This window comes from Cynocephalus volans, chromosome X (assembly GCF_027409185.1).
Source record: "Cynocephalus volans isolate mCynVol1 chromosome X, mCynVol1.pri, whole genome shotgun sequence".
Classification (NCBI taxonomy): domain Eukaryota; kingdom Metazoa; phylum Chordata; class Mammalia; order Dermoptera; family Cynocephalidae; genus Cynocephalus; species Cynocephalus volans.
In genome coordinates, this window is record NC_084478.1 from 51491004 (window position 1) to 51506322 (window position 15319).

Below are 15319 nucleotides of genomic sequence, written 5' to 3' on the forward strand. Positions count from 1 at the left end.
AAAAGGATTCTTAACACTTTACTCTCTTGAACAAACACTTTGAACCCTTTAAATATAGTCAGAATCATTTTCTTAATGAATGCTGTGGCTCCTGATGGGGTTCAGGACATGCCACCCCAAAATATGGCATTTTAGCATCTGCGGAAACAGCAGAAGAGGCCATAGAAACTAGAGGGAATTCCCCTCACCCTTTTTCCCCTGAATCAGGCCATAAAAGCTAGCTGCCATTTTCCTGAATATAGGTCATAAGACTCTCATTCCAGAGGTATACTGCCCTATACCCAGAGGGATGAAATCTCACATAGGGATGCCAAGGAGAATCTGAACAAACAGGCCTTCCTAATGTTAACCTAAAAGAAACTGAGGTTGAACATATAAAGCATAGGATTTATTAAGCCAATATGACAATTGCAACTGGGGAAATGCATAGGTCAGGTCACCCTGAGAAATGCACTTCAAAGAGGGTCAACAGAGCTTAGCATTCTAGAACCACAAGAAAGAGGAAAAATCAGAAAGAGAGAGAGAGAGAGAGAACAGCTCCACCTTACCACTTCATCAGTTCTTATATTGGTTGTACATGACATATAGATTTGGGATTATTACTAGGTTACATACTACATGCAGGGATCTAGGGTTAGGGTTGCAAGAAGCATTCTAGGTTACTTTATGCCTTTCTGGTGCCATCATGTCTGCTTCTAAGTAAAAATGGTCGTATGATAATGTTTTCCAGTACAGGTAGACATGACTACTGAGTTATCCCAGATTTCTCAAGGTGCTATAATTTAGCTGACCTAAATTATCTGCTAGTCAGAGCAGATTCTTTTTTGTTATCACTAAGTTCACCACAACGCCCCCCTCCCTCAGTTTATTACCATTAGATTACATCCCCATTTTGTCCAATCATGTTTCTTCACAACTATTCACTTCTTTATTAGATTTTTTTTCAGAGGAATATACAAATGCCTTTTATTATGAATTTCTACCACTTGCAACAACATGGATGAGCCTGGAGAAAATTATTCTAAGTGAAACAACCAGGTACAGAAAGAGAAATACCACATGGTCTCACTCATAACCAGGAACTGAATCCATAAATAAACAAATGAACAGTAAAGACAAATAGAGAGAAAGAAAGAAACAACAATCACAGTAATAGGTTGAACTTTTAGAAAACTAGAGGTGGAAAAGGGAAGAGGAGCGGGGAGGGAGGGGGACTAATGAGGAATTGGTCAATGGACACAAAGGATGATTGTGTATTGTAATGATGAATAAGCTAACTATCCTGATCTAACCATCACACATTGTACACGGTTATTGAAAATCAACATTGTACCCCCCACGTATGTATAATAAATTACTTTTAAAAATTTAAAAAATAAAATAATAAAACAGCACCACCAATTAAAAATAAGTAAATAAATACATAAATACATAAACAAAAATTTTTTAAAAAACAAAAAAATAAAAATGCAAAATAAAATGAATTATCTGTAGGCATGGACAATGACATCAGTAAACCATTATATATTATCAACTGAAATCAGTAACTGATGGTTATAGTGATTTTCTTAAACGTCAGCCAGACTTCTTTCATTTTCTCCAATCAACTTCTCTGAAGTAATTGGTGAGGAACACTGTCTTGAGCATCCTGTCACAGCTCATTAATAATGGTAAAGCACTATTCTAGGAATTAGAACACGCCAACTCCTATACCACCTCTTATTCCACCTATTCCTCCTATTCCAGAGTCCTTCTCTTCTTTAGGAATTTCTGTGACTACAACTTCAATTATAGTTAACAGAGAGGCCACCCCAGCAGCATCCAACAAAGCAGTTCTTACAACCATTGTTGGATCAATGATTCCTTTTTCTATCACATTCCCCAAATCTCTCAGCATAGCATCGTAACCAACTTCTGAGGAACTTTTCATAATTTTCTTTTTTTTTTTTTTTCAAAAAAGATGACCGGTAACGGGATCTTAACCCTTGGCTTGGTGTTGTCAGCACCACGCTCAACCAGTGAACTAACCAGCCATCCCTATATAGGATCCGAACCCGGGGCGTTGGTGTTATCAGCACCACACTCTCCCGAGTGAGCCACGGGACGGCCCTCATAATTTTCTTAACTATCAAAGATCCTTCAACACCTGCCTTCTTACCAATGGTCATTGCAGGAATTTTGAGTGTTCTTTTAATAATGTTTACACCAATCTTTTGATCTTCATTAGCTGGAGTTAGTGAGTCCAAGGCTGGAATGCAGCAAAGAAGGGTACAACCCCCTCTCAAAACAATGCCTTCTTCAACAGCAGTTCTCGTAGCATTGAGGGCATCTGTAACTCTGTCTTTCTTTTCATTCACTTCCACATCATTCATGCCACCAATCTTTAGCACAGCTACTCTGTCAGAAAGTTTTGCCAGACGTTCATCCAGTTTTTCCTTTTCATGTTCACTAGTTGTGACATCTAACTGCTCAATGATCTCTTGGATATGTTTTTCAATTTGAGTTTTGTCATCTTTTCCTTTCAAGAGTGTGGCATCATCCTTGGTCATCATGACCTCCCCAACTTTTCCTGAGTCATGAGACTGAACATCTTTAAAATTTAGGGTCGACTCCTCTTCTCCAGACACCTGCACCACCAGTAGCAACAGCCATGTCTTTAGGCCGGTTCTTTTGATTGTCACCAAAACCTGGAGTTTTGACTGCTACAACTTGAAGATCAACTTTTAGCCTATGCAAAACAAGTGTACTTAGAGTTTCTCCATCAACATCTTCAACAATTGTGACCAAGGGCTTAGGGTGAGCATTGGCAATTTCAAGAGCAGGTACAATAGACCGGACACTGACAATTTCCTTTTCATTCAAAAGAACATAGGCATCCTGGAATTCACATTTCTGACCTTATGATGTATTAATAAAGTATGGAGAAATATAGCCTCATCAAACTTTATGCCCTCAATAAATTCTAATTATCATTCATTTTTTTCCATCCTTTACTGTGATGACACCCTTTCTTCCAACCTTTTTCATTGCATCAGAAATGATGTTGTCAATTTCTTTGTCTCTGACAAAATCATAGCAATCTGAGCAGTTTCTTTGGGGGTGGTCACAGGTTTAGACTGCTTCTTAAATTCAGCAGCTACAGCATCAACAGCTAACATCACATCTCTTCCTGATTTCCACTGGATTAACACCTTTGCTCATCTTCTCGAAGCCTTCCTTGGCAGTAGAGCTTGCCATACAGTAGCAGTTGTAGTGCAATCACCAGCCTCTTCATTTGTATTATCGGCAACAGGTTGAACAAGTTTAGCTCCAATATTCTTATATTTATCCTTTAAGTCAATTGACTTTGCAACAGTTACACTATTTTTTGTTACTTTGGGACTTCCCCAACTCTGTTCAAAAATCACTGTTCTTCCCTTTGGCCCTATTGTAAGGGCTATGGCATTGGCTAAGAGTTCTACACCTTGAATCATTAAGGCTCGGGCATCTGCATCAAGCTTTCCATCTTTGTCATAAGCCCAAGTGAGATGAGGAGCCAGTACCCTGGACGCTCTCTCAACTGGCAAATCGAAGCATTTCTGTGGGGCAGCAGAAGGTCCCTGTGTGCTGCGCAGCAGGCCTTCCACAGCAAGTGAGGGCCTTCATCAGATTTAGCATAAAATATATACAGTTTTTCCTGGGTCTTTGTGTCTTCATTTTTGAAGGCTCCCGTGACATATAAAATTTGTATTAAATAAATGTGTATGCTTTCCTCTTGTTAATCTGTCTTTTTTTATGGGTTTTTCATCCATGAACCTTGCAATGAGTGAAGAAAGAAATCTTTTCTTTCCTACACTCCTCTTCTATTTACATTATTACCCTTTCTTCAAAATATATATCAGAATATATATATATATATATATTTTTTTTAATTTTATTTTGTCGATATACATTGTGGCTGATTATTGCTCCCCATCACCAAAACCTCCCTCCCTTCTCCCTCCCCCCCTCCCCCCCAACAATGTCCTTTCTGTTTGCTTGTCGTATCAACTTCAAGTAATTGTGGTTGTTATATCTTCTTCCCCCCCCCCCCCGGTTTTGTGTGTGTGTGTGTGTGTGTGTGTGTGTGTGTGTGTGTGTGTGTGAATTTATATATTAATTTTTAGCTCCCACCAATAAGTGAGAACATGTGGTATTTCTCTTTCTGTGCCTGACTTGTTTCACTTAATATAATTCTCTCGAGGTCCATCCATGTTGTTGCAAATGGCAGTATTTCATTCGTTTTTATAGCTGAGTAGTATTCCATTGTGTCGGCTGTTATCAGAATATATTTTAAAATATATATTTCACATTGACATCTGTTATTCCCTGTATTAGTTTTCTATTGCTGACCTAATGAATTGCCACAAAGTTAGCAGCTTTAAGCAACACAAATTTGCTTTTTTTTTTTTTTTTTTTAAAGATGAATGGTAAGGGGATCCCAACCCTTGACTTGGTGTTGTCAGCACCACACTCTCCCAAGTGAGTGAACCGGCCATCCCTACACAGGGATCCGAACCTGTGGCCCTGGTGATATCAGCACCACACTCTCCCAAGTGACCCACGGGCTGGCCCGTAACACAAATTTTCTATTTCACAGTTCTGTAGGCCAAAAGCATAGGTTAGACCAGCAAGTTTCTCTGTTCTGGATCCCAGAAGGCTGAAAGCAAGGTATTGTTGGCCAGCATGGACACTTATCTGGAGGCTCTGAGAGATATTCCCCTTCTGGGCTTATTCAAGTTTTCAGCAGAATTCAATTCCATGCTGTTAGAGAGCTGAGATCTCCATTTCCTTGCTGGCTGTTGTCCAGAAGTCATCGTTCTCAGCTTCTAGAGGCTGCTTACATTCCCTGGTTTGTAGTCCAGTTCACCGTTAAAGCCAGCAACAGTGGGTTGTGTGTTCCTCTCACACTTTGAATCTCTCTGAACTCCCCTTCTATAATATCTTTCCTCTATTCTTCCCTTCCACTGCATCTCTCTGGCTGACTTTTCTGCCTTCCTCTTCTGTTTTTCTAGGTTCATTTGATTACATTGGGCCCACACAGATAATCCAGGATATTCTCCCTATTTTAAAGTTAATTGATTAGTGGGCCGGCCTGTGGCTCACTTGGGAGAGTGTGGTGCTGATAACACCAAGGCCACGGGTTCGGATCCCATGTAGGGATGGCCGGTTAGCTCACTTGGGAGAGCGTGGTGCTGACAACACCAAGTCAAAAGGTTAAGATCCCTTTACCGGTCATCTTTAAAAAAAAAAAAAATGTTAATTGATTAGTAACTGTAATTACACCTGCAAAGTCCCTTTACAGCAATACCTAGAAAGTGTTTGATTGAGTAACCAGAAAAAGGGAATCTTGGGGCAGGGCTGGGGGGAGCTTTAGAATTCTAACACATTCATCTTGTTTTTGAAAATGTACACTTTTCAAAATGTTTATGGGCCTGCCCGTGGCTCACTCAGGAGAGTGTGGTGCTGATAATACCAAGGCCACAGGTTCGGATTCCATATAGGGATGGCCGGTTCACTCACTGGCTGAGCGTGGTGCTGACAGCACCAAGTCAAGGGTTAAGATCCACTTACCGGTCATCTTTTTAAAAAAAAAAAAAATGTTTGTTATCAGCGACTTGAGGTTTCTTTTCTTGTATGAGGGCGTCCTCGCCTTGCAGCTACCAAATTATGCCTGTCAAGGTGATGAAATGGATGGGCAGAATCTTGGCTTATACTTAGAGAATAAAAGAGAACCAATAAAACTTGTATGGTAAGAACTGAGGTGTGAGAGTCTCCTGTTTCTGGCTGGTCCTCCCTCCTTCATCCCTTCCTACTGGCAGAATGTTTAACAAATAGCGAAATCATATAGTAAAAACGAATGTCCAAGTCTCTTATTTCCAAGACAGGGTAAATGGGTAGGAAGATATGTACAGTGCTCAGGAAAACCCCGCACAAGAGCATAATTATTAAAACGGTGTATCTGGGAAATGGAGGTGGGAGAATTCCACAAAACTGAAACCGATTGGATGTGAATGGTGACAAGGTTAATATCAGTGATGATGCTGAAACTGCTGAAGTAACTCCTTCCTGGAGCTAGAATAGATCCAAGGCAGTCACTCTCCAAATGTGATCCCTGGACCATCAGCATCAGCATCCCTTGGGAACTTGTTAGAAAGTAAATTCTAGGGCCCCATCTCAGACCTATTGAATCGGAAACCCTGGGGGTAGAGCCTAGTAGTCTGTATTTTAATGATTCTGATCCAAACTGCAGAGATTTCAAAAATGATTTCAATGGATTCAAAAGTAGTTTCCCTTTCTTTTTCTTTTTTTTTTTTTTTCTTTTTTTTTTTTTTGTGTGTGTGTGTGTGTGACCAGTAAGGGGACCAGGGGATCGTAACCCTCGGCTTGGTGTCGCCCGCACCGCGCTCAGCCAGTGAGCACACCGGCCATCCCTATATAGGATCCGAACCCGCGGCAGCGCTCCCACCGCCGTGCTCCCAGCACCGCACTCTCCCGAGTGAGCCATGGGGCCGGCCAATGAAGGAGGTACAGTTATAAAGTAAAAACATCAGAGTCTCACTTGCCTTTTATGTATAAACTGTTTGAGTTATTTTCTAAAATCTGGGCATAGAATGTAAACAAAGCACAGTTCCCTAACACTAAATTTGACCGTTTCTTCAAACAGCAGTTTTTACTGCCCAGAACCTCTGGAGACATTTTTAAACTACAGCAATCTAGGGTTATACTTTAGTGCCCTGGAGCAAGAATATTTATGTTTTGAAGAGATTCTGACAACTTCATCATTTCTATCCTCCTGGTAAAAGCCACTTAGGAAACAATGTTAACTTCAGCATTCCACCCAGATTTCCAACCTGAGTTGAATATATTCCTAAATCATTTGACTGAAACCCTTCAGATCTGTCAGTATTTTACTCATGCCCCAGGGTGTGGAAGGCAGTGTTGCCGATTTGGCTGCTAAATGGCAAATACTGAATAAAATTAAATCCTTAAACAGCAAGTGAGCCCAGTCTCTACACAGTGAGCTTCTCCTTTGGCTGAATTTGGATGTGAGGCTGGCAAGGGGCCTGGCCCATCAGAGAGTGAATGAATTTACTGCAAGCGAATGAAGCAGGCAGAGGGAGAAGAAGGGGTCAAGGACATGGTTGAACTTCTCCATCTGCTTGGCCTCTAAAAAGGGAAAAATGAACTATGTTTAGAGGAATTGAGGTTTCATCCTCTTTATCCTTCCTTGTTAAATGATTGACTCCCTTTTTACTGAGACCATAAGCTTTTGTTTTGGGTTTTTTTGTGTGTGTTTTGTTTGTTTGGTTGGTTGGTTGATCTGGAAGCTCTAAGACCAAAAAAAATGGCTTTTCTTGATGTTTTGTATGTACATTTTAACAAACTCAAGTAGCCACTCCTGAAACATGTTCTTTGAGGGCACCCTAGCTGACATTTTCAAATTCTGTCAGTTTGGGCAAGCCACTTAGTATCTCAGTACCTCGTCTGTAAAATGTAGATATAATAGTTCTTACATCATAGGGTCATTTTAAGGATTAAATGACTTCATAAATGTCAAGCACTTAGAACCATGCCCAGCATTATATAGGCACAGAACAAATAAAAATTATTGCTGCTGTAGTGGTGATTGCTTTCTGTAAAGGGTTAAAAATAGAAAATGGTTTACCCCATGCTGGCCAGCAGTTAAAAAAAAATTAAAATTAAAAAGGGCCGGCCGTGGCTCACTAGGGAGAGTGTGGTGCTGACAACACCAAGTCAAGGGGTAAGATCCCCTTACCGGTCATCTTATAAAAAAAAAAAAAGAAAGAAAAGAAAATGGTTTACATAGTCCTTTTATAACGGGCATATTAGAAACTATAGCTAATGGATATAGCATGACAGCTTGGGATTGGAAAGTTCTTGTTGAAATTGTATTAACAACAGCCCAATATAGCTTCAAGAACTCATGAGGCTGCCACCACTATCTCGATGAAAAATTTAAATAACAACATCCTGATAGGTATAGATATGTTAATTGGAGAAGGAGCTTATACTAACCCTCAGGCTCAAACCCAGATTATAGATTTAAAGGATTATTTCTTTAACATTCCCCTGCCTGAAAATGATAGGGAAAAATTTGAATTTTCCCTCCCTAGCACTAATGCTGGGGCTCCTTTACAAAGACATCAATGGAAAGTCCTCCCCCGACATATGATTAACAGTCCCGGTATTTGTCAAGATTGTGTAGATTGTGCTTTACACCCTACTCATATAGCTTTTCCAGATGCCTTGATTTATCATTACATGGAGATATTCTCATTGCTCATCCAGACTTTAATGTACTTTCTCCGACTCAAATTAAAACTCAAATTAAAAATGGACCCACATATACTTATAAGGCCTTTCAACTATTTTGTGATAATTGGAATATTAAACATGTTACAAGTATCCCATATAACCCCACTGGCCAGGCAATTGTTGGAAGAGCTAATGGCCTTCATAAATTTCAATTAAATAAACAAAAGAGGGGTAATACAGATATAGGAATGGCCCCTCTGAAAGAAAGTGAGCCTAGATGCTGGGTACCGTTCAAGCTTTATTAAAGAAGGAAATCTACTGGGCTGTGCTCAGAGTGGCACAGGGCCCATGGCTGCCCTGAAAATGGTGGACAGCCCCAACAATGGGTTTGTGAGAGTTTATATTAGCTTTTGGGCACAAAATGTAGGAGGGGAGGGACCATTAGGTTGATATGACTGGGTGGAGAACTGCGACGCTGCAGAAGCCGGAAGGTTGTTTCTAAGTCAGGAGGCTTCTTGCAAAGGGAAGGGGGGAGGGGAGGGGAGGAGGTGGGCGGTGCCATTTTGTACTTGGGCTTGTCTAAAGTGGCGCTGGTTATGTTGCAGATCTATTACCCTCAAGAACAGATATTAAAGCCTTTATTCACGTTAAATTTTTAAATTGTAATTCTCAAAATTTAACAGCTGTCAAATGACATTTTATCCCACTGAGGAAAGACCTAAACCATTGGTTTTATATCATCATCCACTACAAGGACTACAATGGTTGGGGCCAGTTGAACTACCAACACGGGGGAGAGGGTAAGTTTCTGTTCTTTCAACTACAGGCCCCCTTTGGATACCAGCAAAGTCCATTCACCCATATCATGTGGCACCATGCGGGCTAGAAATCACCAGAACTTGACACCAGTAAGTCTGTTTCTAGCCATGCTTGCTCATGTAGCTATAAATTCCTAAGGTCCAAAGGTAACATGCCTGTTCATAATATATGGGCTTTTTCTTTTTATTCAGCCTTCCATAAGTAATACATATATATATATTTGTCTTTTTGTGACCAGTAAGGGGATTGCAACCCTTGGCTTGGTGTCGCCTGCACAGCGCTCAGAAAGTGAGCACACCAGCCATTCCTATATAGGATCCGAACCCGCGGCAGGAGCGCCAGTGCGCTCCCAAGCGCTGCACTCTCCCGAGCACGCCACGGGGCCGGCCCCCATAAGTAATATTTATTGGACCCATATTTTGAATCCTTCTGTTTTTGATCTGCTTACTCGGGGTGATTCAGAGCCTCCTCTCTCATCTAATGATACTGCTTACACTGGAGGTGATTGGCCCCCTCCCTCAGGCCCTCTTGAAGAATGTGGACAATCCTGCTATAAATTAGGACACAATGCAGGATGGCATAAACTTGCCCATGATTGGTATTTCCTCACCGACAAATTACCCATTTGTATTACACCCGATTAGACTAATAATAATTTATGTATTCCTTTATCTCTTCACTGGTACATGAATTATATTTTTAAAAAATCCAGGTCAACTTTTAACATTAAAACATCAATTATTTATTTCTACTGCCGGAGTTCCAGGGATTTTTTGACATGGAAAAGATCGTGCTAAGCCTAATATTTCTATCTGTTCCCATCCCTGGATTTCCATAGAGGATGGTAGAAATTTAGACGGGGTCTCTTGCCGTTCCATTAATTTTACTGAAAAAACATTACTTCATAATATTACATTGGAAAATTGGGGACCACAAAATTTATTAGTACTTCATTCCAACACTACTTGGAATTACACTTTTCCTTTTAATTATCCGGATCCCCTTATAATTGGAATCCAGTTTCAGCTGGTCCAATTTTAAGATTAAGATATGATTCTTACTCTCCCTTTAAAAGGACAATTTGGCATCTCACTATCCCATTTTTCCCTCACATAATTAGACAAGGACAATTTCAAATTACAAATTTTAAATTAAGATGGATAGCACAAGATAATATCAATTCAGTTATGATTTGTACCTCTTGTCCTTATATATTTTCTATGATATCTAGAAATTTCTCTTTCTCCTTTACTTCTGGATTTAATATTATTCTCCCAGCTAATTTTACATGGATCACTCCTTGCATCACTCATTTTTTTTTTAAATTTTATTTTGTCGATATACATTGTGGCTGATTATTGCTCCCCATCACCAAAACCTCCCTCCCTTCTCCCTCCCCCACTCCCCCCCAACAATGTCCTTTCTGTTTCCTTGTCGTATCAACTTCAAGTAATTGTGGTTGTTATATCTTCTTCCTCCCCCCTCCCAGTTTTGTGTGTGTGTGTGTGTGTGTGTGTGTGTGTGTGAATTTATATATTAATTTTTAGCTCCCACCAATAAGTGAGAACATGTGGTATTTCTCTTTCTGTGCCTGACTTGTTTCACTTAATATAATTCTCTCGAGGTCCATCCATGTTGTTGCAAATGGCAGTATTTCATTCGTTTTTATAGCTGAGTAGTATTCCATTGTGTAGATGTACCACATTTTCCGTATCCACTCATCTGATGATGGACATTTGGGCTGGTTCCAACTCTTGGCTATTGGAAAGAGTGCTATGATGAACATTGGGGAACAGGTATACCTTCGACTTGATGATTTCCATTCCTCTGGGTATATTCCCAACAGTGGGATAGCTGGGTCGTATGGTAGATCTATCTGCAGCTGTTTCAGGAACCTCCATACCATTTTCCATAGAGGCTGCACCGTTTTGCAGTCCCACCAACAATGTATGAGAGTTCCTTTTTCTCCGCAACCTCGCCAGCATTTATCGTTCAGAGTCTTTTGGATTTTAGCCATCCTAACTGGGGTTAGGTGGTATCTCAGTGTGGTTTTGATTTGCATTTCCCGGATGCTTAGTGATGTTGAGCATTTTTTCATATGTCTGTTGGCCATTTGTATATCTTCCTTAGAGAAATGCCTACTTAGCTCTTTTGCCAATTTTTTAATTGGGTTGCTTGTTTTCTTCTTGTAAAGTTGTTTGAGTTCCTTGTATATTCTGGATATTAATCCTTTGTCAGATGTATATTTTGCAAATATTTTCTCCCACTCTGTTGGTTGTCTTTTAACTCTGTTAATTGTTTCTTTTGCTGTGCAGAAGCTTTTTAGTTTGATATAATCCCATTTGTTTATTTTTCCTTTGGTTGCCCGTACTTTTGGGGTCGTATTCATGAAGTCTGTGTCCAGTCCTATTTCCTGAAGTGTTTCTCCTATGTTTTCTTTAAGAAGTTTTATTGTTTCAGGGTGTATATTTAAATCCTTAATCCATTTTGAGTTGATTTTAGTATACAGTGAGATGTATGGATCTAGTTTCATTCTCCTGCATATGGATATCCAGTTATCCCAGCACCATTTGCTGAAGAGGCAGTCCCTTCCCCAGTGAATAGGCTTGGTGCCTTTGTCAAAGATCAGATGGCAGTAAGTATGTGGGTTGATTTCTGGATTCTCTATTCTATTCCATTGGTCAGTGTGTCTCTTTTTATGCCAGTACCATACTGTTTTGGTTATTATAGCTTTGTAGTATAGCTTAAAGTCAGGTAGTGTTATGCCTCCAGCTTTATTTTTTTTGCTCAGCATTGCTTTGGCTATGCGTGGTCTTTTATTGTTCCATATAAATGACTGGATAGTTTTTTCCATTTCTGAGAAAAATGTCTTTGGAATTTTGATGGGGATTGCATTGAATTTGTATATCACTTTGGGTAGTATGGACATTTTCACTATGTTGATTCTTCCAATCCAAGAGCATGGAATATCTTTCCATCTTCTTGTATCCTCTCTAATTTCTCTCAGCAGTGGTTTGTAGTTCTCATTATAGAGATTTTTCACCTCCTTGGTTAACTCAATTCCTAAGTATTTTATTTTTTTGGTGGCTATTGTAAATGGGCAGGCTTTCTTGATTTCTCGTTCTGCATGTTCACTATTGGAGAAAAGAAATGCTACTGATTTTTGTGTGTTGATATTGTATCCTGCTACTGTGCTGAAATCATTTATCAATTCCAAGAGTGTTTTTGTAGAGGTTTTAGGCTGTTCGATATATAGGATCATGTCATCTGCAAAGACTCTAGACCAATTGGAATTGGCAGATATCTACAGAACATTCCACTCAGCAACCTCAGAATTTTCATTCTTCTCCTCAGCACATGGATCATTCTCCAGGATAGATCACATATTAGGTCACAAATCAAGTCTCAATAAATTCAAAAAAATTGGAATTATCCCATGTATCTTCTCAGACCACAATGGATTAAAACTAGAAATTAATAACAAACGAGACTCTGGAAACTATACAAACACATGGAAATTAAACAGCATTCTACTTAATGACATATGGGTCCAAGAAGAAATCAAGCAGGAAATCAAAAAATTTATTGAAACTACTGAAAACAATGATACATCCTACCAAAACCTGTGGGATACTGCAAAAGCAGTATTGAGGGGGAAATTTATTGCATTAAACGCTCACTTCAGAAGAATGGAAAGATGGCAAGTGAACAACCTAACACTTCACCTTAAAGAACTAGAAAAACAAGAACAATCCAAACCTAAAGTTAGCAGACGGAAAGAAATCATTAAGATCAGAGCAGAACTGAATGAAATTGAAAACCAAAAAACAATTCAAAAGATCAACGAAATAGGGCCGAGCCTGTGGCGCACTTGGTAGAGTGCTGCGCTGGCAGCGCAGCGACGCTCCCGCCGCCGGTTCGGATCCTATATAGGACTGACCGGTGCGGTGCACTCACTGGCTGAGTGCCGGTCACGAAAAAACGACAAAAAAAAAAAAAAAAAACGATCAACGAATCAAAAAGTTGGTTTTTAGAAAAGATAAATAAAATTGACAAACCATTAGTATGGCTAACAAAAAAAAGAAGAGAGAAGACTCAAATAACAAAAATTAGAAATGAAAAAGGCGATATTACAACTGATTCATCTGAAATACAAGGAATCATTCGAGACTACTATAAACAACTATATGCCAACAAATTTGAAAATCTGGAGGAAATGGATAAATTTCTGGACACACACAAGCTCCCAAAACTGAACCATGAAGACGTAGAAAATTTGAACAGACCAATAACAATAAAGGAGATTGAAGCTGTTATCAGAAGGCTCCCAACAAAGAAAAGCCCAGGACCAGATGGATTCACAGCAGAATTTTACCAAACATCCAAAGAGGAATTGACACCGATTCTTTACAAACTATTCCAAAAGATTGAAACAGACGCAAATCTCCCAAACTCATTCTATGAAGCAAACATCATCCTGATACCAAAACCAGGTAAAGATATAACCAAAAAAGAAAACTACAGGCCGATATCCTTGATGAATATAGATGCAAAAATCCTCACTAAAATACTAGCAAACAGAATACAGCAACACATACGAAAAATTATTCATCACGATCAAGTGGGATTCATCCCAGGGATGCAAGGTTGGTTCAACATACACAAATCAATAAATGTGATACACCATATTAATAAACTCAAACACAAGGACCATATGATCATCTCTATAGATGCTGAAAAAGCATTTGATAAAGTTCAGCACTCATTCTTGACAAAGACCCTCTATAAGTTAGGTATAGAGGGAAAGTATCTCAACATAATTAAAGCCATATATGCCAGACCCACTGCCAATATCATCCTGAATGGGGAAAAGCTGAAAGCTTTTCCTTTAAGAACAGGAACTAGACAAGGATGCCCCCTCTCACCACTCCTATTCAACATAGTGTTGGAAGTACTAGCCAGAGCAATCAGAGAAGAGAAGGAAATAAAGGGCATCCAGATTGGAAAAGATGAAGTCAAACTGTCCCTGCTTGTATCACTCATTTTAATGTTACTACTCTTAATATATCATATGTTTTTATACTAAAACAGAGAGCAGAAGCTTGGTTACCTGTTAATCTCACACAACAATGGATGGGGGATTCTGCCCCAGAGCAAGTCACCTCTGCTCTAGAGCGAGTTCACCGGTAAGAGATTCTTGGACATTCTTATCACTTCCATAATCGCTGCTACAGCTATTGATGCCACGGCAGCAATTGTCATTACGGCTTTACTCATTCTATTCAAACTGCACAAAAAATGAATGATTATTTTCAAAATGTAACTTCTGAGTTCCTATCTCTTTTTTTTTTTTTTTTTTTTTTAAAGATGACCGGTAAGTGGATCTTAACCCTTGACTTGGTGTTGTCAGCACCATGCTCACCAGTGAGCAAACCCGCCATCCCTATATGGGATCCGAACCCGTGGCCTTGGTGTTATCAGCACCACACTCTCCCGAGTGAGCCACGGGCCGGCCCCCTGAGTTCCTATCTCAAACTAAAATTGCTTCCACCATCGACTCCAATTCCTTGATTTCTTCTGATTCTTTTTATTAATTAAAAGAGGGGAAATGTAGAGGGTTAAAAGTCTCGATTCTCATTTGATTTTTAGACAGGGTTCTTTAGCTAAAAATCTTATGGGACAAAAGTCCTTAGCTAAGAGGCAACGACCTACAGCTAGTGGGCAAAAAGCCCGTCTAATCAATTCTAATTACTGTTTAGGGATGGGATTATGAGTTTTGATTATTTAACATACTGATTGTTGTTAAAATATGTTGAAAGAATTGCTGTAGGGAAAAATGTGAAAAAAGTGTTTGCTAAGGGCAAGCTATTTGTTGGTGGAAACTTTAGAGACAATTATACTTAGATTTCATCATAAGAATGTAACTTTTGCTTAAATCATTTAAGGAGAGAGGTTATATTTTAGATTAGGTAATGATCACAGCTTGATCAACTTACGTTTTCACAAATTGTATTTTGTAATGTCATGTTAATTTAAATGATGTTACTAGTTTCTATTGTTTAAGCTATACTTAGTCGTAGATAACTTTTGTCATATTACACGTCTTTGTGTTCTTTTGAAATGATTGAATTAACTGATTTTTCTTGTGAAACTTCCTTGTCTTTACAATAAAAACAGAAGCTAACTTTGAATCTGCGCTGTA

At 39.3% G+C, this 15319-nt stretch overlaps 1 pseudogene; it reads right to left on the reverse strand.

Annotated features, from left to right (window-relative positions):
- Positions 1-1690: 1690 nt before the first annotated feature.
- On the reverse strand, positions 1691-14379 carry LOC134367987 (60 kDa heat shock protein, mitochondrial-like; annotated as a pseudogene).
- Between the last annotated feature and the right edge of the window lie 940 nt (positions 14380-15319).